Consider the following 25,503-nt stretch of genomic DNA (forward strand, 5'->3'; position numbering starts at 1 on the left):
TATCTCTATACTATGCTTTGTTCACAGTCATCTTAATTACTGCTTATCGTCATGGGGAAACACATATTCTACTCATTTGTCATGTCTCCATCATTTACAAAACCAAGCAGTTCGCCTAATTACATTCAGCCCTTACAACGCATCGGTGCTTCCCATCTACACCAGTCTGAAGATTCTACCGCTAAAACTCGCTTTTCAAATACAACTGGGCGCTATCATCTTTCGGGCTCGCACAAACGACATTACCATTTCTAACTTTTTAGATTCCCACCTAACAAACACCAACCCCACAAGATTTGCACAAGGCCTTAACCTACTGCTGCCTAAGGTCTACACTAATTACAGCAAACAAACAGCCATTTTCGCAGGTATTCAACTATGTAATTCACTACCGATAACAATTAAATTGTCTTATTCTATGCGTTCATTCCACAGCAGTTTGAGATAGTTTTTGCTTAACAATCTTTCCGAATAATAAAGACTCGTATAGTAGTTAAACCTGTTTTTCCAGAGGTAATATTGAATAATTTCTTGTTCTAGTGCTTGCATATTTTATTGGCGTGTTACACTGACCCGTACCTAACTGCGATATTTTAGTACTTCTACAGTATATTTATTCTCCATTGTACAGTAGTTTAAGACCATGCTTGCTAACAATTTTTTTTGAATAATAATTTTTGTGCTTCCCGGTTTATAGTACTCTGACCTGTTTTTTTCCGAGCTAATATTGCATAATGTCTTATTATAGTGTTTGCATATTCAATTAGCGTGCTAAAACCTGACCGGTACCTCGACTGCCTACATATTTTGAACAATATTTTCGCATTTATTAACAAGAGGTCCCCACGACAGTTTTACTTTGGGACCTCCTTCTGCGCCGAAGAATTTTTAATAAAATATTTGAAATCCTTGAAATTACGGATATATTCAGCTTCGCTACAATAGTGGATTTTTCACTTTCGACAGCCTTCGCTTTGATTTCCAGCAAAGGCGGGATATCACAGTGATTCTGTTGATTGTGCTAACAGACAGCTCAAGCGACGACAACTTGAATATTCTAAGCTAATGCGTAATACAAAACTTGCTTACATTTTAACCTGCAACGAATGATACTGGCTATAGCTGGAAAGGCAGACGACAAAAAGCGTAAAACACCATTTGTCTGACCTTGCAAGCGACACTTAAACAGACTTTGAAATGAGTGATATATAAGCCTCCTACTATCACATTAAAACCAGGAATAGAGAAGCTACGTCTAGTTTTTTTGACAGTTCATATTGGCCAATTTCCTTGAATTTCCTTTCTCGGCAATTTGTCTGCAGGGCGCCGCAGCTACGTCTAGTTTTTTTTACAGTTCACATTGGCAAATTTCCTTGAATTTTCTTTCCTTGCAATTTGTCTGACGGGCATCGTTTCGCAAAGGGCCAGTATTACAACGGAATAAAACCTGTGAGCGAACAAAAAAAACAGTATTGGCCATGAATATGAAGAACGTAACCCCTACAACGGCTGGGATGGCGTAAGCAGAGTTCAAACAAGAATAGTTGGTGCGGCACCCCGGGACAGTACATAGTGTTATTGGGCTTTCAAACATTACATATAAGCTAAACCTTTAGACGTATACCCTGTGTAGCCATGTAATGAATCCTATTATTTAAACGGCACATTGCCGTTTCTAAGAAATTTGCCGTCTCCCGTTAAAGAGGGGGGCACCATAGAGAGAACGCACTAATGTAAATAGTCTGAAGAACTGCGCATATATTTTGCTATGAATAAAGACTTTGTACATTAGCGTTCAGTGTGTTAGTAGCACAGTGAGCAGCGACAGCTCTTACGGCGATTTTAAAATTTCCAAGTAAGCTACAGAAGTGTAACTGTCACACATGTCTGTCCAACTCTTTATTGAAGCAAGCGAGAACGCGGCATATACAAATTCTCCAGGCATCCCCGAAATGCACGTGGTGTGCGCATAGAGATTAAGTACAATACGTAGATTTGAAGAAGTATTCGTTACTCTAAAATTCATGTTGTGCAGGTTGCGTCGTATAACGGTTGCGGTGACGGGTTTGTACAGTAGTTCGTGTAGAATTCCAAGCACTCCTTGTCGGGTCCTTGTTGTGCTATTGCATCTTTGACTCTTATATCACAGTAGGTGTGCTCGTTTGTATCTGCATGTAAGTAAAGGAGTCAGTTTTCAGCAACGGCATAACATTGCACTTTTAATTTACAGAAAATTGGGCTATTTTGAAGACAGCCGCATGATTTAGGATTAGACCTCGCCGTCGAAATTCGAGCTAGCTTGTTATTGTGATCATATTTCAAGTGCATAAACCCCAAAATAGGACAGGCACAGACACAGACAGTGGTTCCACACACCTACGAGGAATGGGTGTAGCCCGAAAGAACCCATTCCCGCTTGACCCCGTCCCGTTTGAAGCCACTCCCGAAACGCCCTTCCCGCTTGACCCGTCCCGTGTGCAGCCGCTCCCGAAACGACCTTCCCGTTTGGGCGCTTCCTGTTCCAGCCCGTTCCCAAAACGCCCTTCTCGTTTCAACACGCTCCCAAAGCGCCCTTCTCATTACAACCCGCATCGTTCCAACCAATTTGAATTTCTGAAAATATGCGTTACCGTCTTCGAAACTGTCCCCCAAAATATGCTTACAAGCAACGGACCATGCACTGAAAACTTGTATGCAGCAATTTTTCCGGAATCGACCGATATTTCTGGCCGATAACAGTTTCCGAGTGCCTTAGGCTGATACTGCCCTCTTGACAAAATATTTGTAGCTGCGAAAGTGTACTAGAAAGATACCCAATATCTTGAGCAATGCACGCATTGGATTTTTATGCAGTTGGTGTCCGTACGTGTGGCTGAAATTTATTTAACAGCCGCTCTTATGCGCATTGTTTGGAGCGTAGATTTGTCTTCGGGTTCGAGAGATCTATACATCAAAGATGTCCATCGAGAGACTCAAAAAAGCAAAACTAACGATTGAATGTGTTAACTCAGCCAATTACAGATTTTGCGAGAACGCCGGCGGTTTTCCGTCCTGCGTTTTTGTTGTTGCATAAAAGCCTGCGCAGCTTCTTTGTGCAGGCACCGCTGAAGTGTACTAGCGGAAGCGCTTTCTGCGTTTCATCGTTTTCCTGGGGAAGCACGGTAGCACTTCCAGCCGATAAAAAAAATCCCAGCCTGGAAAGGGTGGTTAATATCCTTTTGGAGGGAGCCGCACCTTTGTCGTCTCAGGTTTATACGGCGCCGAGGGTACTGTGTGACGGCGGCGGAGGGTCTCTCTAGTTTCCGGGGATAATTACCGCATTAGAGCATGCAAAGAGCGGATGCGTCCTGGTCGGTGGGGTTATCCTCGATGCGGCGTCATTCGTGGGGCTAGAGATGAACAGACAAAGGCCCACCGCGGCGCTTGGAGAAGTTGCACCGGCCGAGGTACGCAGTTAGGTTCAAATTCGTAACAGGTCTACAGTGTCACCGCTACAACTGATAAATGTGACGAGGGACTGACAGCTCTTTTTGTAATGGACACGCCTGGTTGACAAAGCCGAATGTCTTCAGCGTGCGTCGTAGGAACAATACTTAGAAGCCGCCTGAGGGTCGATGGCCAGCGCTGGGAGATTCTATGGGTCGGTTGGTTTTTATTGGTTATTTTCCCGTCCTTACACGAATACCTTGAAGATTGAGTTAAAGTTAGCTTTAAAGTGCGGATAAAGTAATTGTTTGTGTATAAACCCTTGGTTGAAGAAGTCGTGTGTGTTAGTAGCCCCTCATCACACTTTTTCGGGACACGGCCATGATGGCGTCGTTTTGATGTAATAAAACTAAAGAGTCTGGGGTGTTTGGGGTGGATCTAAAGCTAGAGGCGAGGGTCAGTCGACCGAACAAGAGCAAACGACGAAAGACGCCGGGAGACTCTCGCGACTTAAATACGTTTAGCTTAGGTATTTCGCTGTTTTCGTGTAAATTGTGTAGATTTGTTAATTGGTATGACTTTAATTGTAACCAAATGTCGTCGTCTGTAGATTCAAAAAGTGAAGCCCAGGGGCATGGAACCGCCGTAGCCATGGCGGTGCCCGCTCACGCAATTTCTACTACTGTTGCAGATGACCTACTCTTTCCCATCGTGGGAAATCTTCGCCTGCTGTGACGCACTTGGGAACGACGCAGATCCACAACGCAAGGAAACCTTGTCAATGAACGTCACAGCTATCAACTATGCTTCAGTTAACGACAAAGATTGAAATTCGACATGCGCCGTAGACGACCTCGGACAATGTTCCACAGCAGTCTACGAACCCTGGGATCTCCGCAGTACCTTGGGCCTACAAAAAGCGGGAATCGCCAGTGCTCTGTTGGGGCGTGGAACCGGCGCAGCCATGGCGGTGCCGCTCATGCAATTTCTACTACTGTTACAGGTTAGTGACTTGTTACCGCGCCAGAAGTCTGTATTTGTTTTGCCTGTTCCACCCCAAGTAGTGGATGATTGTATCAAGAAGCAAGCGCTGTTGAGGCCTCGTAGACGCTGCTCCTTTTCTTTGCTACGACGTGCTCCCTTCTACTTTTAGTTGTTAATCTGTTGCGGCGACATTGAATTAAACCCTGGACCCGATAAATTGCAACTAATATTAGATGGTCAAGCAGGTATTAACACTAAAGTTGATAACATTGAGGGCAGACAGGTAGCGCATAGTCTTGCCCTAGATGACTAGAAGGCTTGCTACTGGCACTTTTTTTTTTTTTAATTGCGACAGTATGCCCTTTGGCATAAGTTCCTACAGGTACAAGTTTGCACGCCCTCATGTTCCCGTATTGCAACCTATTTAATAAATCAAACAGGCACACACGACGGAGCCCATAATTTAGGCTTTACTCAACTGGGCACGAGGGTTGACAAGGCAAAAGGGACGCAATAACCATTTTCCGGCAAAGAACGGTGTTGAAATATCTACCGACACCTGACAGCGATTCCGCTAAATATCGGATTTTAGTACTTCCTTGCAGCGAGTGTTGCTCTGGGATCTGCGAGCATCGCTATTACTTTGAAACTTTGAAACTTTATTTCAGCTTTTCCACAACAGAAACAATTAATAAAAGTACAAGAGACAGGGTTTAGTTTAGATAACTTACCGATATCCATGCTAACGTAATAAACAGCGCAGTTATTATCCCAGCTAAGATAAATAAGGGTTTCTTGGTCAACTACTTCTTTCGTGTCTGTTAAAAAAGTAAGGTAAAAGTGTTATAAAATAGACTAAGCAATAATGACGAAACCACATCATTTACTCTAAAAATAACGATATGCCACCGCCTGGAGAAAGAGGTGGAATTATTCATAATTTTTTCCTCGTTGTCCAAGCTTTGAAATTTTGCCCAACGTATTGCCCAAGTACCCAATCAGATCAGTTGAAGCACTGAAGAGCAAGTTGTTACCCATATTACTATAACCATTTCGCAGTTAGCATACAACTGACACAAAGAGAGCAAGGAGGAATACTTTACAGTAACGTTGACTTGTGCATGGGGTAAGCAAAAAAATAAAATTTGCCAAAACATTATTTCAAATAAATGACTTTCCTTTCTGGAGAAACATGCAGATTTTAAAGTTGTATACTGCAGATTTTTACGTTAAAAAACCTCCTCTCAGGTTACATTCAAAGCTTGGTATACAATAGGACTTTCAAAGAAAAACTCCTGACATTAAAACTCCGTATAGAGAAATATTCCGTGTTGCCGTTTCATATATAGATAAATCATGTGACTGTTTTTCAGGCTTCCAGCGCCAGCGTAAATGACAGACACTCTGACTATAGCATGCTGTTAGCTGGCACAGTACAGACTTTTAGGAGCTGCACTCAGTTATTAAAGATATTATTCCAAGTCGATCCTCTGTGGAGTCACAGCTGAATGCAGTCGTAACGCAACTCTTGCTTCCCTCTTTCACAGGTCATCGAGCAGGTGGTTGACAGTAGTTAAAGTTGTTTCTTCAAGTTAGCATAAATTATGGCTCCTTATAGACTATTTTCGTCCAAAGACGGACCTGTGTAACACACTTCACTACGCAGGCGCAGCTGTGGAAAAGAATACTGTGCTTTTTAACGATGCTAGGCACCGTTCTGGTGCCGATGCGTCGTGCCATTGTTTGTGCTAATAAAGCTGGGGGTTCCGTCTGAGCGAGCCTACCCACGCCGGTGTGTAGGCTAACTTCAATTGGCTCCCTGGGGTAGTTTCTCAGTCATTTAAAACCAGTTGGGACAAGGAGAAAATTTTCGACAGCCCCAGTAGTTCTCACGGGATGTGTGCGAGATGTGTGCGTAAAATTGAAGGCGGCCCGAAAAAGCGAATTTTGCGATATCATTCAGGGTCAATTACTTAGCGGTCACAAATTGACACTTCTTGGTAGGTTCTTTACATCGGGATGTCATCCGCGTAAACCAAAAATTTACGATCAGGTACTTCATACAGGTCCCATGAAAGTGAAATTGAAACAATATCGATAATATGGGAATCCGCTGTGACCCCTGGGGATAACTACAAAAAAAGATCAAACGGTTCCTTCTTCACAATGTATTGGCAGTTTCCGGTCTCGAAATATTGGCAGGACAGATCGCCGCCCCTTCATGAGAAGTTTGAGAACGTCAATTAAGTCTACGACTGCAGCGTTACTGATGTCATACGCTGTTTGGGCTCAGGGTGTAATGTACACCATGGCTTTAAGTTGATGACCAGGTTGAAGAAACGCTAAAATGTGCACTGCATCTAATGTTGGGCGGAAGCCGATTTGTGTGGGGTGCTATATTCATTCTGGTGAAGCTAGCATGGCAGAGAAGGCGCTATCACGTTTACACAAGCTTTAAAATATTCGGCGTAAGCCGACCAGCGGAACGTTTTACTAGTAGCATCGGTGGCTTGGTAAAGTTTGAAATAAGGATGACATGAGCTGGTTTCTAGATGCAAGAAACGGCCCAATTAGGGAATGTTTTACTGGTGGCATCGAGCAGCTGAGAGGGCACAGCATCGCTGTAATTTTCAAATGTCTTGTAGGATGGGCCGTCAGACATAGCAAAGTCTTTCCTTCGGCAAAGTGGCTGTGTTTAAGTAATTCGCCTGTAGGACTGCGTCGGTGGCTCTGGAGCGCATCCTGCATGTCGCCTTCCGAACCACTAGTGGTCAAAATCGGGGTTTTGATTGGCGTAGAGCGCATGTTTATTCTGGGGATGATGTTAAGTTTTTGCGGGAGCTTTATCATAGCTCTTTTAAATAATGTTGGGTAAAGCACCGCTCCCTGTGGCGTTCCTTTGTTGGACGTGTTTTGAAGGGCCGTTCGTTGTGGTTCGATGCCTACAGTCGTCGTGCGATCCGTGAGGAATACCTGGATATACTGGAACATTCGTATTCCGCAGATAGTGTCAGTTAGGTTTTTGAGGATGGCGTTGTCGCTCTCATTCACGTAGTCGCTCACCTTTCAAATAGAGAGCAAGGATAGCCATACCATAGTGAGGAGAAATATGCGCCAACATTTCTTCGTTCAGCTGAAGGAGGATGTCATGAGTTCACAGGTGGGGCCGGTACATAGCATCATACGCTTTAAAAGTTTCCCTATGCACGACGTTAGTGATATGGGGCGCAAGGTGTCCAGCTTCGTAGGTCTGCCTGGCTTCGGAATGAGCCCCATTTCAGCGCACGTCCATTGAGCAGCCATTGTGCCCAATCCCCAGTGCTCATTGAAGTAATCCGTTAAGGCTTGGATGCTTGTGTCGTCGAAGTTCCGGAGTAGCTTTTTTGTGACACCGTCATTGCCTGGAGTGGTGTTGGGGGTCAGGGCTTGATGTGCCTGCCAGACGTCCTGTGGTTTTTTTAGCTCCGGGTTGGTACAGCCAGCGTACGTGCGAGGAGGCATGGCAGGTAAGTGTGTGCCAATGTACTTGTCTTTAAGCTTATCTATTACCTGGTCCTCGCTGCTAGAATGGGAGTGTAGCAAGCGCTGGACTGCTTTCTGACTCTCCAGCTTATTGTGTTTGTGGTCCAGTAAGCGGCGGAGGAGCTTCCATGTCTTTACCGTTCCCAGCGTGCCCAGTGAGGTATTGCAGAGCTGACGCCAGTTTTGTCGCGTGAGCTCGGCTGCATACTGCGCCGCATGCCGGGTTATCGCTTCTATCCTGCATTTTAGCTTTCTGTTATGCTTCTGCCTCTTCCATCTTCATTTGACGCCTTTGCGTGCTTTTTATTTATTTATTTATTTATTTATTTATTGCTACTACCTACATCGCCTATTGGGCACTGTTGTGGTGGGTGACAGTAGAAAATAGAATAAAAACATCAAATTATAACCAAACTAAAATCATACATAATACTATATAAGAGAAATCTAAACACTTACAGCACAAAATTGTAACAAAAGTACAAAACACAGGAGTACAACGGAAGCAGTAATTATACAAATCCAAAATAAACTACCAAAACAAGTACAAAGCAAACGTTAAATATGTTGGCTATTTTATCAACTCAAAATGCTGTGTCAATGGCTGTTAGAAAAATAAAATCCGAGGATATTGGCATTTTTTGCGCGTTCCACTCGCTAATAGAGTTTAGAAAGAAACAGTATTTAAAGACATTCAACCTACAGGTATATTCTCTAATTTTATATACGTGATCTTTTCGTTCCGACATAGAAATAGGCATTTTTAAATACCCTTCTTTATTTATGCCAGTCTTACCATGGTATATATTATAAGTAAACTTAAGTGTTTGAACTTTCTATCGTCCACAAAGGGGTTTCCATCCCAAGGCCTGAAGAATTTCTCAACTCCTTATTCTAAAACCACGCTTACTTGTTACAAACCTGGTAGCCCTTTTTTGCACCCTCTCCAGCTTTTCTTTAAGTAAATTAATGAAGGGATCCAAAGAAACACAACCATTGTCAAGAAATGGGCGCCCATTTGTGATTTCCAGAGTTTCTTTAAGTGTTTGCGGCGCGTAGCCGAAATTTCTCTGTAAAAAATGAAATAAGCGCGAAGCCTTGGACGTGATTAAATCTACGTGACTGGTCCAATCTAGTGTTGCCGTCAATCTTACCCCAGATACTTAACTTGATCTACCTTTTGTACTGCGCAGGAATTCCACTAATAGGATCTGGATACTACCTTTTCTTGTTAGTAAGTTGTACATGAAAATATTTTGTTTGGTTTAAACTCACTTGCCACTGAGCACATCAAGACAAAATCTTATCGAGGTCAGACTGCAGTACTGTGGTGTCATCAACACACTTGACTGGGCAATATAAAACACAATCATCAGCATAAAGCTTCACTGTAGATTTCAAACCCAGTGGAAAATCATTGATGAAAATAAAAAAAAAAGAAGCGGCCCCAGAACCGGTCCCCTGTGGCACCCCGGACAGTAAATCAGCTGTTGATGAAAACACACCATTTATCACAACACATTGCTTACGGCCGCTCAGATAATCCTTAATCCAATCTATGAGGGTTTTAGGAATACCAAGAAACGACAACTACTGCAGTAAAAGATTGTGGGGGACGACATCAAAAGCTTTTTTGAAGTCCAAAAATACAGCGCCCAATTGAATGCCCTGGTCGAATGATGAAGCGATGTCATGTACGAATTCGGTTAGCTGTGTAACACAAGAAAGGCCTGCGCGAAAGCCATGTTGAGACGGAGTGAAAAAATTATTATCTTGAAGTTGTTTATAAGGCAAGAATAAATTATGTGTTCTAGTGTCTTGCCACAAACGGCGTTAGCGATACCGGTCGATAGTTAGATACTTTATCACGGTCATCGGATTTGTGCAAAGGCGTGATATTGGCTTGCTTCCACTCTCGCGGCAGTTTTCCACACCTTATCAATACACCATACAATGCGGCTGGAAATGGAACGATGGGATCAGCCCAAAGTTTTAGGTTGTGGTTTGAAATGCCGTCGGGACCATGCGCAGACTTTGGATTCAGCTTATTCAAAATGTTTCTTAAACCTGATTCAGGCAGAGCTACATGGCGGAGAAAAAAACGGATTCAAAATATGCATTGAAGCATTCTGCTCTACTCATATTATCTTTAAGAAGTTCGCCATTGTGCATGATAAAAGGAATTCCACTGATGCCCTTTATGTTACTTTTAACATAACGCCATACTTTTTTTGGATTTATTTTGATTTTGCTATAAAGGGACGATAAAAAATCAAGCTTCGCCAGCTTTATCTGCTTCTTCGGGCTAGAGCCTAATTTAACCTTCCCAAATAAATCAGTACTTCGCGTGCGACAATAATCTTTGTACATCCTCGCCTTCCGTTTAATTTACGCACGTATATCTTTAGTAATCCAAGATTTATCACCACGACGATTGGCAGTTACAATTTTAGATGGGACTTAAAGGTTTACCAAAGACAACCGTTTTTCTTTAAACAACCCCCCCCCCCCCCCCAACACAACCAAACTTTCAATCTCATTGGGCTAACCGCATTGGATAAACGACGGAAGGTATGTATCAAGTTCAGAATTGATGGCATCAAACTTGCCTCTATCGTATACAAAAGCTTTTCGTGGACGAGGCCTGCTCATTTCTAATGCTTTCCACTCTATGATAGCTGCAACGACATCGCGATCACTTATGCATAGAGTTGAAACAACCGACTTCATTAAATTATTACGAATTATAAAAAGTAGGTCCAGGGCACCATTGCTTCCCGAACTCAGTCGTGTTGGGAAGTTAACGAAGTGAAAAACGTCATACACTCTGCAAAGCACAAAAAAAGTAGAATAGAATTCTGACCGACTATTTTCAATGGGACGAAGATTGCACCATTCAACATTAGGCATGTTGAAATCACCTGGCAGCATAATTAGTTCGGAGGAAAGAGTGAAAGAGTTTAGGATAAACTAAGCAAAGGTAACACACTAGAGCTACAGGGAGGCCGATAAAAAGACCCCAAAACTGAACCGTTCCCTTAAGAAAATGTTATTCTACGTCAAAGCTATTCGGTACGGTTTGCATGCCATCTCGAACCAGAATGAACACACCCCCACCGTGCGTATTACGGTCCTTCTGGTCGGCTGTGTAACCTGTTGGAAAAACTTCATTATCTGAAGTATGTTCATCTAGCCAAGATACAGTTTCAAAAACGACGTAGGGTTCAGAAATTTGAATTAGGACATCAAAATCGCAAGCCTTATTCTTTAAACTTTGGCAATTGACAACCATAACTGATAGGGTCTCGGGAAGTTTCTTTTTGCGCGGCGCCTTAGCACCCACCAACCGCTATTGAGCGCATTCTTTCACTGAGTCACCTGTGCTGTCGTACACGCACAATTTACTTCCGATTTTGTCCTCCATTCTGCCCCTGTTGTATTTTATTGTAACCTTTAAGTCAGCTTGCTTCCCGTATTCCAGTAACTTTTCGTTTGCTGGCGAGTGATTGATTGATTGTGGGGTTTAACGCGCCGACGCAACGCAGGCGATGAGGCGCGCCGTAGTGGAGGGCTCCGGATTAATTTTGACCACCTGGGGATCTTTATCGTGCGCCGAAATCTCGTACACACGGGCGTTTTTGCTTTTCGCCTCCATCAGAAAAGCGGCCGCCGCGGCCGGGAATCGAACCCGCGACCTCGTGCTCAGCAGCACAACGCCTTAGCCACTGAGCCACCGCGGCGGGTCCGTTTGCTGGCGAGTGATTTTTGAATAACATTCACCACTAGAAAAATCCGTTCCCTTCAGTTTTGAAGCAGCAGATATAACTATTTGTTTGTCCTTGAAAAACGCCAATTTCGCAATAACTGGCCGAGGTTTCTCGACCCCGACCTTGCCGATTCGATGGGCACGCTCCATTGCGGAGGTGGACACTGTTACACGTAACTTTTCTGCAAACAAATCAATTACCCTCTTTTCCCATTCATTCCACGTTTCCTTACCCCCACCAGACAGACCAAAGATCGAAAGACTGCTTCTACGCGACCGGTTTTCTATATCGTCCTGATTCAATAAAGCGTTTCTCATGCTGTCAACAAGCTTGCTGTGTTCACTGGATAGTTCTGTTCTTCCCTCGCTTCACAATGCAGTAGTCAAATCTCCTGCCAACCTTTCGATTTTGCTTTCCAGGGTTTGAAGTTTTTCTTTCAGTTCTTGCTCCCCGGTCTAATTTCTCGAGTTTCATCAGCTTGCCTTGTGCCTCGAGTATCCGTGGTAGACAACACCCAGCCTTTACAATCTCTTGCTCTAGTTTCTTGTTTATTGGCCCTGGATTTTCCTCCACATCACATGACAAAAGCAAGCTTTGTCTCAGCGCAGTAAGAGGAACAAACTCATCAATTCTAAACACAGCACAAACCAACATTCGCACAAAGGAATGATGTGTTCCGGTACCGACTTTCGAACTGTGGCACTACTGGTTTAGCGATAAAATACACGAGCCTGCAAAAAGAGCAGCTGTAAGTGTGCGGTTCGCATGCCGCCACGGGAACCCGAAGGGCCCAGCGGGGCAGCAGCTTAAGAAGACTTCCGTCGTATAAGGAGCACCACTGGTGGTGGTTGACGCCCTCGTCAGTCACATGCACGTGTGTTGATGTCAGCAGCAGGACAAACTTTGACACCTATCCTAGTGCTGCTGCAAACACTATTCGCACACTGACAGAGATGGAGCAGGCGGGAAAATATTGCAGGCGCTTGTGTGCTGAGGGCGATCTATTTCGAGTATCCCCGTGTAGGGCTACAAGCACGCCACGCCAAAGGGCTACATGCTCCGCACTACCATTCAACAACACCGTCGAACAGCCCTCAAAAGGCGCACGCTCACGTGCACTTGGCATTTTTCTCGGTATTTTCTTTGCGAGTTCCTCACCTTGCCGAAACCTACGCGCATGCCTGCACGATGCCGGGCGCTGCTCACAAAAGCACGCCAACCTGCGCTCGGCTGGGCTGAGTTCTCTGGAAAGGCTCGGCGGTGGAACTGGCTTAAAAAGCTCTGCTGTTTAAAAGGCTAGAAAAATCTAGGCTAGGATTGACGCTATATTTCTCAGAGAATCTCGAGAAAACAAATTAAAGCAACTTAATTAATAAGAAAAAGGGGAAAAGTTTGGTCTTGTTGGAGTAGAACCCGATACTCGAATGGAGAGCGGAATACGCACGCCAACACCGCCACAGATCGCCGGCGTTACCCAACGAAAGGTGGATTTAGTAGAATTGCGGCCTGAAAACTGCAAATCTGTGCTAGAAACATCTTGTGAGGCCTACATAGGCAATTTGAATATGTTAATTACATGCGAACAATTTTACTCGTAGCGAAGCACGTACCCGCTAATGTCGTTTGTGCTTTGTGTGCAGTATAAAGTAACATGGCCGCACTCAGTGAAACTTGCCATAGCACAGCATTGCCACAATGGAGGACGAATGTCCATGTTAGTTAAATATGGTTTAAGCTAAACCCCGTCAGCCGGTACCCGAAGTTTGATGGTATTAGTTTCACCTTGATTGGATCCTCGACAAGTTTCAGCATTCGGGCTAGAGAAGGTTAGAGAGAGATACGTCATTGAATGGAAGGAAAACAAAGAGAGGTCGGCTTGATCGTACAGCCACTAGTCTGCAACTCTGTGTGAGGGGGGAGGAAGGCAGAGAAGTGCACAGATAGAGGGTGACACGTATGATGATAAAAATAGATGTGAGGGTATAACTATATACGAAAATGCCTATGACATGTACAGTACATGCTCAATAGTTCTCCATTGCGGTATTAGGCTACAATCTATCTGCCGAAAACCTGCTTTTTAGGTATGCCAGCACTGCCTTGAAGGCCTTGTTTGAACACTGTGTGTCTGGTCAGAATCCCAGCAGCACGTCCTCAGACAATGTGCGATTGCCTTACCGGGCCAACGTCGTGGATAACTTTCCATGGCAATGCGCGTAGCAGGGGAAGTTCCACAGTACATGCTCTATAGTCTTCAGCATGTGACACGACTCACAATCAGGGTGACCCAAACCACCGATGAGGTGTTGGTAGCGACGAGTAAAAGCTAGGCCGAGCCGCAGTCGGTGGAGAAGCGACGAATGACTTCGCGGAGTTCGTGGGGGCATCCGGAGCATGAAATCAGGGTCCAGTCCATAGAGACTTCTGTTGCAGTGGTGAGGGTGGGCCCAATAATTCTTTCTGGTTTTACGAAGGTCAACCTTCGTGAAACCGCTGTTTTCAATGCTAATTAGTATTGAAAAGAGCGGTCGTCTCTTGTGTGGCGAAAAGAACGGGCACGACTTTTGTGCCTGCTGAAGCCTTCTTGCCTCCGTGTCAACCCATTCAACGAACTCGTTGAAACGTCAAAACGTCGCCTTGCTGCACCGCAAAAGAGCGTAGCTGAACCACCCCTGCAGGAAGCGCGTTATAATGATCTTGCCTCGTGACACCATCGAGGACCGAACGGGTTGGCTTGGCGTCCCAGTACAGGGTCCAGGCTAGGGGTGGTTGACAACAGACTAACGAAATTGCCTCCTTGGTGGCTACCAGTTTTTTTATCATAGAGGTTGTCTTGTCCAGTGTGAAGTGACGGGTTACTCCCAAGCTTGGAATCACCGTAGGCGTGGTTGACCAGGGCTCAGTCACAAAACCATCGCTGTAAACATGCGTATTTCTGCCCTATGTATTTCTCAACGATGCCGAGGTAAACTGTTTGACGGTCACTCAGGGAAGCAGGTTTCATTGATCATTTCGGGGAAGGAAAGGGGGATTAATGGTGTTGATAGCACCCACAGAGGATTTTGTGAAACCACCGTTGTGGCGTAACGAGAGGAAATTATACGTTGACGACACGAAACGTCTGCCGCAAAACGGCTTCTGGAGCATGTGACGGGAATGATCGACAATGACTGGTGTGCATGCCTCGTGAGCCAGCGGAAGTAGAGACGAAGCGGTTCGCACGAAAGGAGTGCATCCATCGGATAGGCACGTGCCTCGGCAATCATACTCAGAAACGAAGTACATCACGGTAGACCCAGGCATACCCCTAGGGCCTGCAATTGCAATAATTCCAATCTACAGGCGCATTAAGTGGGCAAGTTGGGGGTGACTGGTGGGCTATAACGAAGGTAACCCAAAAAATGAGCTCAGTATAACCGCAGAGGAACGCTCTCAGATGTGCCCATTCTCAATGTTGCCACGAAACGGAGAACTTGCACGAAGCTTACAAGTTTTGACTTTAGCATTGCGATATGTTTTGTCTATGACAGGTGGCGGTCCACAACAACGCCCAGGAATATGTGGTGCGTAACGTACGGTAATAAAGTAGATTTCATGGTGGTGAGGTGATGGACGAGGGAAGAACAGCGTATTTTGCTGGAGACAAACTGAGAACCGCGGGAACGCCTGTGTGGCTGAGATTTCGGCGAACGTCACAAATCTCTAGGTGGTCAAAATTAGTCCCCGGCGCTCCATTACGGAGCGTCTCATAGCCTGTGGAGCGACGGGGCGTTAAACCTGATAACCAATCATACAAATTTTTGGCGGCGCAATTACCCAAATGTTATTGTTGCAGCTCCCTGTAGACGAGCTCGCAACTGTGGTCGAGTTACACCAGAAGCCAAAATGCACATATTTTCAGTGTTTATAGTGACTCTTACAGTTTCAGGCATTTCGTCAACGAGGCCGATGAGTGTAATATAAAACAGAGTAGGGCCGTAGGGCTCAGTACTCATAACTAAAGAACACCACGACTGATCCGGTGGCGCTATGTCTCGCCAAAAGACGTGGACGTGAATGCTGTGGGGCCAGTGAGGTAATTTGAGATCCTAGTGTAGAGTAGGCTGCCCACTCCCACGGTTTTATGAGCATCCATAATAGCATGTTGGGAAACATTGTCATAAGCGCTTTTGATGTCGAAAAAGAGTACATACAGAATTCGGCGATATGGTTTTTGTTCTGCAGCTGACACCAGCTCGATGACACTGTCTATACACAATCGAAACTTGGAAAACCGGTTATCAAATCTGAATAAAAATTATTTTTCTCCAGAAACCATTCCAGTGTAGCCATCACCGTTCTCCATTATCTTTCCAGTGCAGCTTCCCATGGCGATGGCCTGTATGAGGAAAACTCCAAAGGGGATATTTCCTGCTTCAAATTGACAACTGCATGACTACAATTCCAGTAGTTTGGAACGCAGCCAGAGGTACGTATTGCATTAAATCATGATAGGGGGCTTTTCGGTCTTCGTTGCCAAAGCTTGGCAAAACGAAGTAGCGGACGCCACCAGGCCCTAAAGCAGATTAACGGCGGGGGGATGAAAGAGCGGCATCAAGCTCTTGCATCGTGAAAAAGACGTTTAGGCGGTTGTCTGTTGTCTGTGGTGTGTGGCTTTCACTAGTGACCATGGCGTGGGATCTATCTGTCATGTCTCAGGCGCACGCCGTGGGAGAAGATAAACTACCCCCTCCCCCCCCCCTCAGAAAAGCAATCAAAGGCCAGAAATTTGAACGGCGCGCCAGGAACGCATTGAGCGACGAACGACGCGCCGGAACCCCGCTGCACCAGGCTAAATATTGTAGCGCATGGGACAGGTAGTCCGAGTACGTCGCGGCGAAGCTACGGCGCGGTTACCAAATATTGAAACAAAAAAATTGGGCCCATCTCCCCGCGAGGGGGACTCGAGTAAATGCGTCACATAGGGGGTGGGTGTATTGCGTTAACGTTTAGTGTTTGGGGAGTTGGTGGTAGTGAAGGCCTTGTATCAGCAGCTTCTAGACGTAGTTTGAATGAGTCAAGGATATAAGGCGCGTTCGTAGCCTTTGATTCTGTGTCGGTTTTGTGGCGCAGTGGGAAGAGCACCATGTACCTCGCCTTCCGCCCACAGGTAGTGAATGCGTTGTATCAGCAGCTTCTTGACGTAGTTTGAATGAGTCAAGGATGTAAGGCGCGTTCGTAGCCCTCTATTTTGTGTCGGCTTTGTGGCGCAGTGGGAAGCGCACCATGTACCTCGCCTTCCGCCCACAGGTAGTGAATGCGTTGTATCAGCAGCTTCTTGACGTAGTTTGAATGAGTCAAGGATGTAAGGCGCGTTCGTAGCCCTCTATTTTGTGTCGGCTTTGTGGCGCAGTGGGAAGAGCACCATGTACCTCGCCTTCCGCCCACAGGTAGTGAATGCGTTGTATCAGCAGCTTCTTGACGTAGTTTGAATGAGTCAAGGATGTAAGGCGCGTTCGTAGCCCTCTATTTTGTGTCGGCTTTGTGGCGCAGTGGGAAGAGCACCATGTACCTCGCCTTCCGCCCACAGGTAGTGAATGCGTTGTATCAGCAGCTTCTTGACGTAGTTTGAATGAGTCAAGGATGTAAGGCGCGTTCGTAGCCCTCTATTTTGTGTCGGCTTTGTGGCGCAGTGGGAAGCGCACCATGTACCTCGCCTTCCGCCCACAGGTAGTGAATGCGTTGTATCAGCAGCTTCTTGACGTAGTTTGAATGAGTCAAGGATGTAAGGCGCGTTCGTAGCCCTCTATTTTGTGTCGGCTTTGTGGCGCAGTGGGAAGAGCACCATGTACCTCGCCTTCCGCCCACAGGTAGTGAATGCGTTGTATCAGCAGCTTCTTGACGTAGTTTGAATGAGTCAAGGATGTAAGGCGCGTTCGTAGCCCTCTATTTTGTGTCGGCTTTGTGGCGCAGTGGGAAGCGCACCATGTACCTCGCCTTCCGCCCACAGGTAGTGAATGCGTTGTATCAGCAGCTTCTTGACGTAGTTTGAATGAGTCAAGGATGTAAGGCGCGTTCGTAGCCCTCTATTTTGTGTCGGCTTTGTGGCGCAGTGGGAAGAGCACCATGTACCTCGCCTTCCGCCCACAGGTAGTGAATGCGTTGTATCAGCAGCTTCTTGACGTAGTTTGAATGAGTCAAGGATGTAAGGCGCGTTCGTAGCCCTCTATTTTGTGTCGGCTTTGTGGCGCAGTGGGAAGCGCACCATGTACCTCGCCTTCCGCCCACAGGTAGTGAATGCGTTGTATCAGCAGCTTCTTGACGTAGTTTGAATGAGTCAAGGATGTAAGGCGCGTTCGTAGCCCTCTATTTTGTGTCGGCTTTGTGGCGCAGTGGGAAGAGCACCATGTACCTCGCCTTCCGCCCACAGGTAGTGAATGCGTTGTATCAGCAGCTTCTTGACGTAGTTTGAATGAGTCAAGGATGTAAGGCGCGTTCGTAGCCCTCTATTTTGTGTCGGCTTTGTGGCGCAGTGGGAAGCGCACCATGTACCTCGCCTTCCGCCCACAGGTAGTGAATGCGTTGTATCAGCAGCTTCTTGACGTAGTTTGAATGAGTCAAGGATATAAGGCGCATTCGTAGCCTTTGAAACTGTGTCGGCTTTGTGGCGCAGTGGGAAGAGCACCATGTACCTCGCCTTCCGCCCACAGGTAGTGAATGCGTTGTATCAGCAGCTTCTTGACGTAGTTTGAATGAGTCAAGGATGTAAGGCGCGTTCGTAGCCCTCTATTTTGTGTCGGCTTTGTGGCGCAGTGGGAAGAGCACCATGTACCTCGCCTTCCGCCCACAGGTAGTGAATGCGTTGTATCAGCAGCTTCTTGACGTAGTTTGAATGAGTCAAGGATGTAAGGCGCGTTCGTAGCCCTCTATTTTGTGTCGGCTTTGTGGCGCAGTGGGAAGAGCACCATGTACCTCGCCTTCCGCCCACAGGTAGTGAATGCGTTGTATCAGCAGCTTCTTGACGTAGTTTGAATGAGTCAAGGATGTAAGGCGCGTTCGTAGCCCTCTATTTTGTGTCGGCTTTGTGGCGCAGTGGGAAGCGCACCATGTACCTCGCCTTCCGCCCACAGGTAGTGAATGCGTTGTATCAGCAGCTTCTTGACGTAGTTTGAATGAGTCAAGGATGTAAGGCGCGTTCGTAGCCCTCTATTTTGTGTCGGCTTTGTGGCGCAGTGGGAAGAGCACCATGTACCTCGCCTTCCGCCCACAGGTAGTGAATGCGTTGTATCAGCAGCTTCTTGACGTAGTTTGAATGAGTCAAGGATGTAAGGCGCGTTCGTAGCCCTCTATTTTGTGTCGGCTTTGTGGCGCAGTGGGAAGAGCACCATGTACCTCGCCTTCCGCCCACAGGTAGTGAATGCGTTGTATCAGCAGCTTCTTGACGTAGTTTGAATGAGTCAAGGATGTAAGGCGCGTTCGTAGCCCTCTATTTTGTGTCGGCTTTGTGGCGCAGTGGGAAGAGCACCATGTACCTCGCCTTCCGCCCACAGGTAGTGAATGCGTTGTATCAGCAGCTTCTTGACGTAGTTTGAATGAGTCAAGGATGTAAGGCGCGTTCGTAGCCCTCTATTTTGTGTCGGCTTTGTGGCGCAGTGGGAAGCGCACCATGTACCTCGCCTTCCGCCCACAGGTAGTGAATGCGTTGTATCAGCAGCTTCTTGACGTAGTTTGAATGAGTCAAGGATATAAGGCGCATTCGTAGCCTTTGAAACTGTGTCGGCTTTGTGGCGCAGTGGGAAGAGCACCATGTACCTCGCCTTCCGCCCACAGGTAGTGAATGCGTTGTATCAGCAGCTTCTTGACGTAGTTTGAATGAGTCAAGGATGTAAGGCGCGTTCGTAGCCCTCTATTTTGTGTCGGCTTTGTGGCGCAGTGGGAAGAGCACCATGTACCTCGCCTTCCGCCCACAGGTAGTGAATGCGTTGTATCAGCAGCTTCTTGACGTAGTTTGAATGAGTCAAGGATGTAAGGCGCGTTCGTAGCCCTCTATTTTGTGTCGGCTTTGTGGCGCAGTGGGAAGCGCACCATGTACCTCGCCTTCCGCCCACAGGTAGTGAATGCGTTGTATCAGCAGCTTCTTGACGTAGTTTGAATGAGTCAAGGATGTAAGGCGCGTTCGTAGCCCTCTATTTTGTGTCGGCTTTGTGGCGCAGTGGGAAGAGCACCATGTACCTCGCCTTCCGCCCACAGGTAGTGAATGCGTTGTATCAGCAGCTTCTTGACGTAGTTTGAATGAGTCAAGGATGTAAGGCGCGTTCGTAGCCCTCTATTTTGTGTCGGCTTTGTGGCGCAGTGGGAAGCGCACCATGTACCTCGCCTTCCGCCCACAGGTAGTGAATGCGTTGTATCAGCAGCTTCTTGACGTAGTTTGAATGAGTCAAGGATGTAAGGCGCGTTCGTAGCCCTCTATTTTGTGTCGGCTTTGTGGCGCAGTGGGAAGAGCACCATGTACCTCGCCTTCCGCCCACAGGTAGTGAATGCGTTGTATCAGCAGCTTCTTGACGTAGTTTGAATGAGTCAAGGATGTAAGGCGCGTTCGTAGCCCTCTATTTTGTGTCGGCTTTGTGGCGCAGTGGGAAGCGCACCATGTACCTCGCCTTCCGCCCACAGGTAGTGAATGCGTTGTATCAGCAGCTTCTTGACGTAGTTTGAATGAGTCAAGGATGTAAGGCGCGTTCGTAGCCCTCTATTTTGTGTCGGCTTTGTGGCGCAGTGGGAAGCGCACCATGTACCTCGCCTTCCGCCCACAGGTAGTGAATGCGTTGTATCAGCAGCTTCTTGACGTAGTTTGAATGAGTTAAGCATATAAGGCGCATTCGTAGCCTTTGAAACTGTGTCGGCTTTGTGGCGCAGTGGGAAGAGCACCATGTACCTTGCGTTCCGCCCGGAGGGTCGTGGGATCGAAACCAGGCGCTTAAGTATTGTTTTTTTATGTAGTGTAGGGGGAGGGGTGCGGACCTGTTGTTGAGAGCGAGGAGAGTAGCGTGATGCGGGAGAGGAGGTGTGGGGGAGAGGGCGCACCTGCGCGCTGAGCTGTTCCGGACGGACGGCGGACGCTACATGTGAGTTAAAGAAATGCTCTGCATTTAAAAGGCTAGCAGCCAAACAGAGAGTGCCGGGATGCAGCCGAGAGGGGTTAGAAGCGACAAGCAGAAGGAGGAAGGTAAAGAAAAGAAACCAGGAGACGAAGAGAGCACGTGAGCTTCAAGAAACGAGCCAGGTGGACGCGGCCAGGCCAACGACTATGCCTACCAAGCCTTGAAAGGAGCGGGCCGACTTCGCATCGACTGTGGCGTCCTAGTGGCCCCAAACCTGCGTATCCGTCACCCAAGCAGCAACGTTCAGGCACCTGCTGGTAAGCGTCTACACGCCGTCGAACTTAACTTCGACGGTCCGAAAGGCTACGTTCGTGATCGTCCTGAGGACCTTCAGCGGCCGCGGCTACCACGGGGAGAGCCACCGAGAAACTACGTTGGGACCCGCGGTGCCAACGCCGTCTACACGACGACCGAGCACAGCGACGCCGCCACCACCACGAGAGAGGACGGTTATCACCGCGTAAGGGCCACGCAAGTGGGCGACACGTCAGCTCCGATGACCGGGATAGGCCAGTCCATGTCGTAGGAAACAACTTGAGAGTATACCTGTTCTAGAGACTTTGCTTAGGACAGTGTGATTGGATATTAAGGGGTGTATTTGAAATAACCGTGTGCGAAATTTATTGTAGAGACTTTTGTATTTTGGTTTGAATTGTATTTTGGAATATCTAGTTAGGAATTGAATTGTTATTGGTTAGGTGCACTTGATTTCTTGAGTGCTTTGCAGTACGTGTTTTTTTCATGTGTAAAAAATGTCTTTTGTTAAACCATTCAGTGGCTTTCCTGCGCCCATCTTTCTAAGCTGGTCAAGACACCTCATCATCATCTCGGGACAACAAGCCTTTTGTAGTATGCCTCGGCCACTTCCTCTTCCATTTGCCCCAGATGAAGAGCCAAAGCCCGAAATTAGACAAAAATATTGAGGGTGATGCTTAAGAGCTCGCATACCTTGCCAGATCCTTGAAAGGGGCTCGCACGGATCTAACGACGAGCAGAACTGCCGCCAACGGTTTCTTTCCAGTTTTTCTAAATGACGTAGTATTTTCCGCTGTGTCCGAGGACATTCTGACTGACTTGCTGCAGCTTGAGTCTTTCTGTGCTTCCTCTCTGCATGGCGTCGGAAGGCATGTAGTCGTTCCTATACGAGGCATTGGATGGTTGAAAGCAGTGACATAATTAGTTCTGGCTACTATAGCAGATAATACAGTGCCTTCTACATCTGACGCAGACGTAATATTTGCGCATGACTCCTCAACCCTCAGCGTGAACTTCGGCTGGTCCGAACAACGAACCCTAGGGGCATCAGACGGGTGGAACCATTGAAGTTGCACGTAAGTTGGTACGTAGCCACTCCCATGTGATTCATCAGAGCACAAAATGAAAGATGGCGATGGATTCCTTGATACCACCGCTAGGTCTAAGCAACTACTGTATCAGTGACCACGAAATAAGGTAATCATGGCGTAAAGTCCACCAGATCGTTTCCTCTCTTCTAAATTGTGCCCCTGCCCCACTGGAGGTGGTGCGCATTGAAATCGCCGACTATGACGCGTGGACAAAGGCAGGTGTGCACAACAGAGTCCAGGCACGGGCACTCAATGTCCGCGCGGGCAGGAATGTAAGCGCCGATAAGCGACACTATAGCCCACATTCGTGAGTTCAACTCACGCAGATATGTTTATTCGAGGCATGCGCGGAAGTCGTAAATTTGATGTAGGGTATGTTCCGACGTACGCGCGTTGCTACCTTTATGGGTATTCTACCTGCCTATGAGAACTGCAGAACGTAACCAAAGAGACGAAACCGGGAAGAAATATTTCGTTCGCATATCACAACAGAAAATTGGTCCTTAAACATACGCTGCTAAAAATCAGACATCTTCTCTTGTAGTCTTATTGCGTTCCACTGCATCACAAAAAAATTGTGGGGTATCTCTTCATATAATTGTGCATTTGTTCATTGCGTCATGTGAACTAACTGAAGTACCAGAAGGAGCGGTTCAAATGCATTTAAAACCTGCAGCACGATTCTGCAGTTTGGCTTTGCAGACCAGAGATCAATCTTCGCATGACATTTAGCAGCTATTTAAGCATGCGTGAAACCCTGTAATTGGCCAGCCCCTCTTCACCGGCATGCGAAGCATGCAAGCCTTGCTTCCCTGGGCGATTTTTCTAATGCAGAAGCTACTTGCGGCAATGCCGACCAGTCTTCTTTGGGCAAAGTTCCGTATGCAGTGTTTGCCGCTCGAGGAAGAGTAGGAGGTGGTCGTGAATCCTCCTGTACCCGCACTAGCGGTGGTAGTGGCAGTGATGGCGGTAAGGGTTGCACCGGTATGGTTTGCAAGTCATTGTGCCGGGATTTACTGCGGGGCTGTCAATTTCTCCGACGGGATCTTCTACGAAGTCGCCCTTCAGATTATGTAGCCTCTCTGTGGGTAGAGTTCTCCGGGACTATCGTAAGCCGAATTCGACGCTCGTGCATCATTTTTGGGCATTCATATGAAGTTGTCTCGTTGGAGCGCGAACAGTTTGCACACTTCAGCGTGCTTTGCAGCTAGCATGGCCATGAGTACTACCACCCAGCTTGCATGCAACGGCATTCTTGCAAGCAGCATTAACATGACCCAGCTTCTGGCACCTGTGGCATTAAAGGGGGCGTGGCACATACGGACGCACACGTATTCTAGCTTCATAGACGCCCGAAGTGAATCGCATTGAAAGACAACTTTTATGAAGCGCGTGCGACCGGTGCCATGGATATCCAGGATGCGGACCGTTGACGAAAGAATCTGCATTAAGTTACTGTAGTTGATCTTCAGGTCTACATCAGATGTGAAAGAAGCCATTCTTTTCTTCCAATTGGCCAGGAAAAAAAATATGTGGATATTTTCTAAGACGGTGATGACCTTTAACGCGTCTATGATAAGGTTATAAATGGCAAGGTTATAAATTGCATTTCTATAACCTTTCTAATCGCAACTCAGCGTAAGTACTCCGTCAGTTTCTGGCGGTTCAAGGTATTTACGTTATCGGTCTCCTTAACGGATACATAACCAACCATGAAGGCCTTCTGAGAGATCCCTGCGGCCATCATCTCACTTGCCTTTGGTGGGCAGTGGGGTTTTTTCTCCAAACGATGCCCTGTAGAGACGGTGAATTCACTGTCGAGTCCATGTTTTCAGTAATGGGCCCTTAAGATTCTTGGCATTCGGTGGGTTCCAATTTGTCGGCTTCTGACAGCGGTAATAACTCCAACCGCTGTGCAGGTCTACATGCAGGCCTAAAAAACTATTGTCCAGGGTCCGCAGATGAGCGGTTGCTGAGGTAGCTGACCCAACGGCATCTGTACAATTCTCCGGATGTCTTTGTTTTTGTAATTTTACTTGGCTGCAACATTTTAGAATGAGTTACGGGTATCCGCCTGTGCAACTAAAGATATTTAATCTTCAAAGCCGCTTTCCCTTCATTTCCCGTTACACCGCAGCGATGGCTCAGAGGTACAGTACTCGCCTCGTATACGGTAAATGCGGGTTCGCATCCGCTAACCGCCGGGAACCCGCCTGTTTCTTTAATGGGCACTGGCGTCCTTAGTCAAGTGTGGACCCTTGAAAGGAGAATTCACACCTGAAAAGATGCCTTTACCCTTGCGAGGCGCCCCTGATCCGTGTAGATCGGGTGGAGCCCCGCGGATTTGTACGCATTGCCGGGAGGGGAAGGAGCCTGGAGGCATGTCCTACCGCAGGCGGTGGGCGAGTTGAGCGTCCACCTTGGCTGTGGAAGCCACAATGTGCATTCTTGGGCCTTGGTGGCGCCGGACACCTACTGGTAAACTAAGTGCAAGCGACTCCTCGTACTGGCGTTCGCCTCGTGTGTGGGACTACAGCGCTTGCGAAGCAGACCCGGCTTGCACGGAAGATCGCCTCTATGAAATGGGGAGGTTGAAAGTACATTTGTACTCCTTATCTGACTGAAAAAAGCTAGTGAAATATTACTTACTCAGCTTCATTTCACCCCTTATGGAGGCTGGTTTTTCAACAAAAAGACAATATCAGTGACAAGTTTTAAAAATGTTCTCTTTGCATCTTAAGCAGTTACCGGCACTACAAAGTGCATGGTACCACGCTAGCATTGTAGCTGTGCGATCGATTGTACCCAGAGGCACCAGCACAATCGTAGAATCATGTTCATCGGCGGTTGCTTTTGTTAGCAGCCGTCAATCACACTATATTGTTCATGTGGCTTTATAAGGCCAGAAGAGCTGATTTCTTCTTTATATAGATAATTTTTAGAAAGTCACGTTAGCACCAGCCGACATGAGTGTAATTAATACTGTAAATATTTGGTGGCAATCCAACTGGTATTCTGACATACTTGTTTATTTACTTACGTCAGCCAGTGCTTCGGGCTGTCGTTTTGGCGTAATATTCGGCAGAATATATCATATACTACCGCTCCCCTCATCCGGCATCATAAGGTAGCTTTCTTGCCGAGGTGCAGGCCGCCGTCAGATGGAGGAAACAAACATTCAAATGCTTTAAAAATACTACTTACCTTCGGTTGACACAATCATGTATCGCCTTTGATCAACAGTGAGCTTTTGTATAGGCAAATCGTGTTTCGGCTTTGGCTTTATAACAAAGTCTCCCCGAAATCGCGACTTGTGCTTCC

The 25,503-nt window shown here is 46.8% G+C and overlaps 1 long non-coding RNA gene across 1 annotated transcript; it reads right to left on the reverse strand.

The window, feature by feature from the left end:
* Nucleotides 1-1,898: 1,898 nt before the first annotated feature.
* On the reverse strand, nt 1,899-25,503 carry LOC144141474 (uncharacterized). The gene is made up of 3 exons (XR_013316614.1): nt 25,387-25,503; nt 5,142-5,228; nt 1,899-2,168 (listed from the first exon to the last, which is right to left on the reverse strand). It is a non-coding gene; the product is annotated as an uncharacterized LOC144141474 (long non-coding RNA).

This window comes from Haemaphysalis longicornis, unplaced genomic scaffold, assembly GCF_048455015.1.
Source record: "Haemaphysalis longicornis isolate Haplotype H1 unplaced genomic scaffold, Haemaphysalis longicornis Haplotype H1 scaffold_6, whole genome shotgun sequence".
Taxonomy (NCBI): domain Eukaryota; kingdom Metazoa; phylum Arthropoda; class Arachnida; order Ixodida; family Ixodidae; genus Haemaphysalis; species Haemaphysalis longicornis.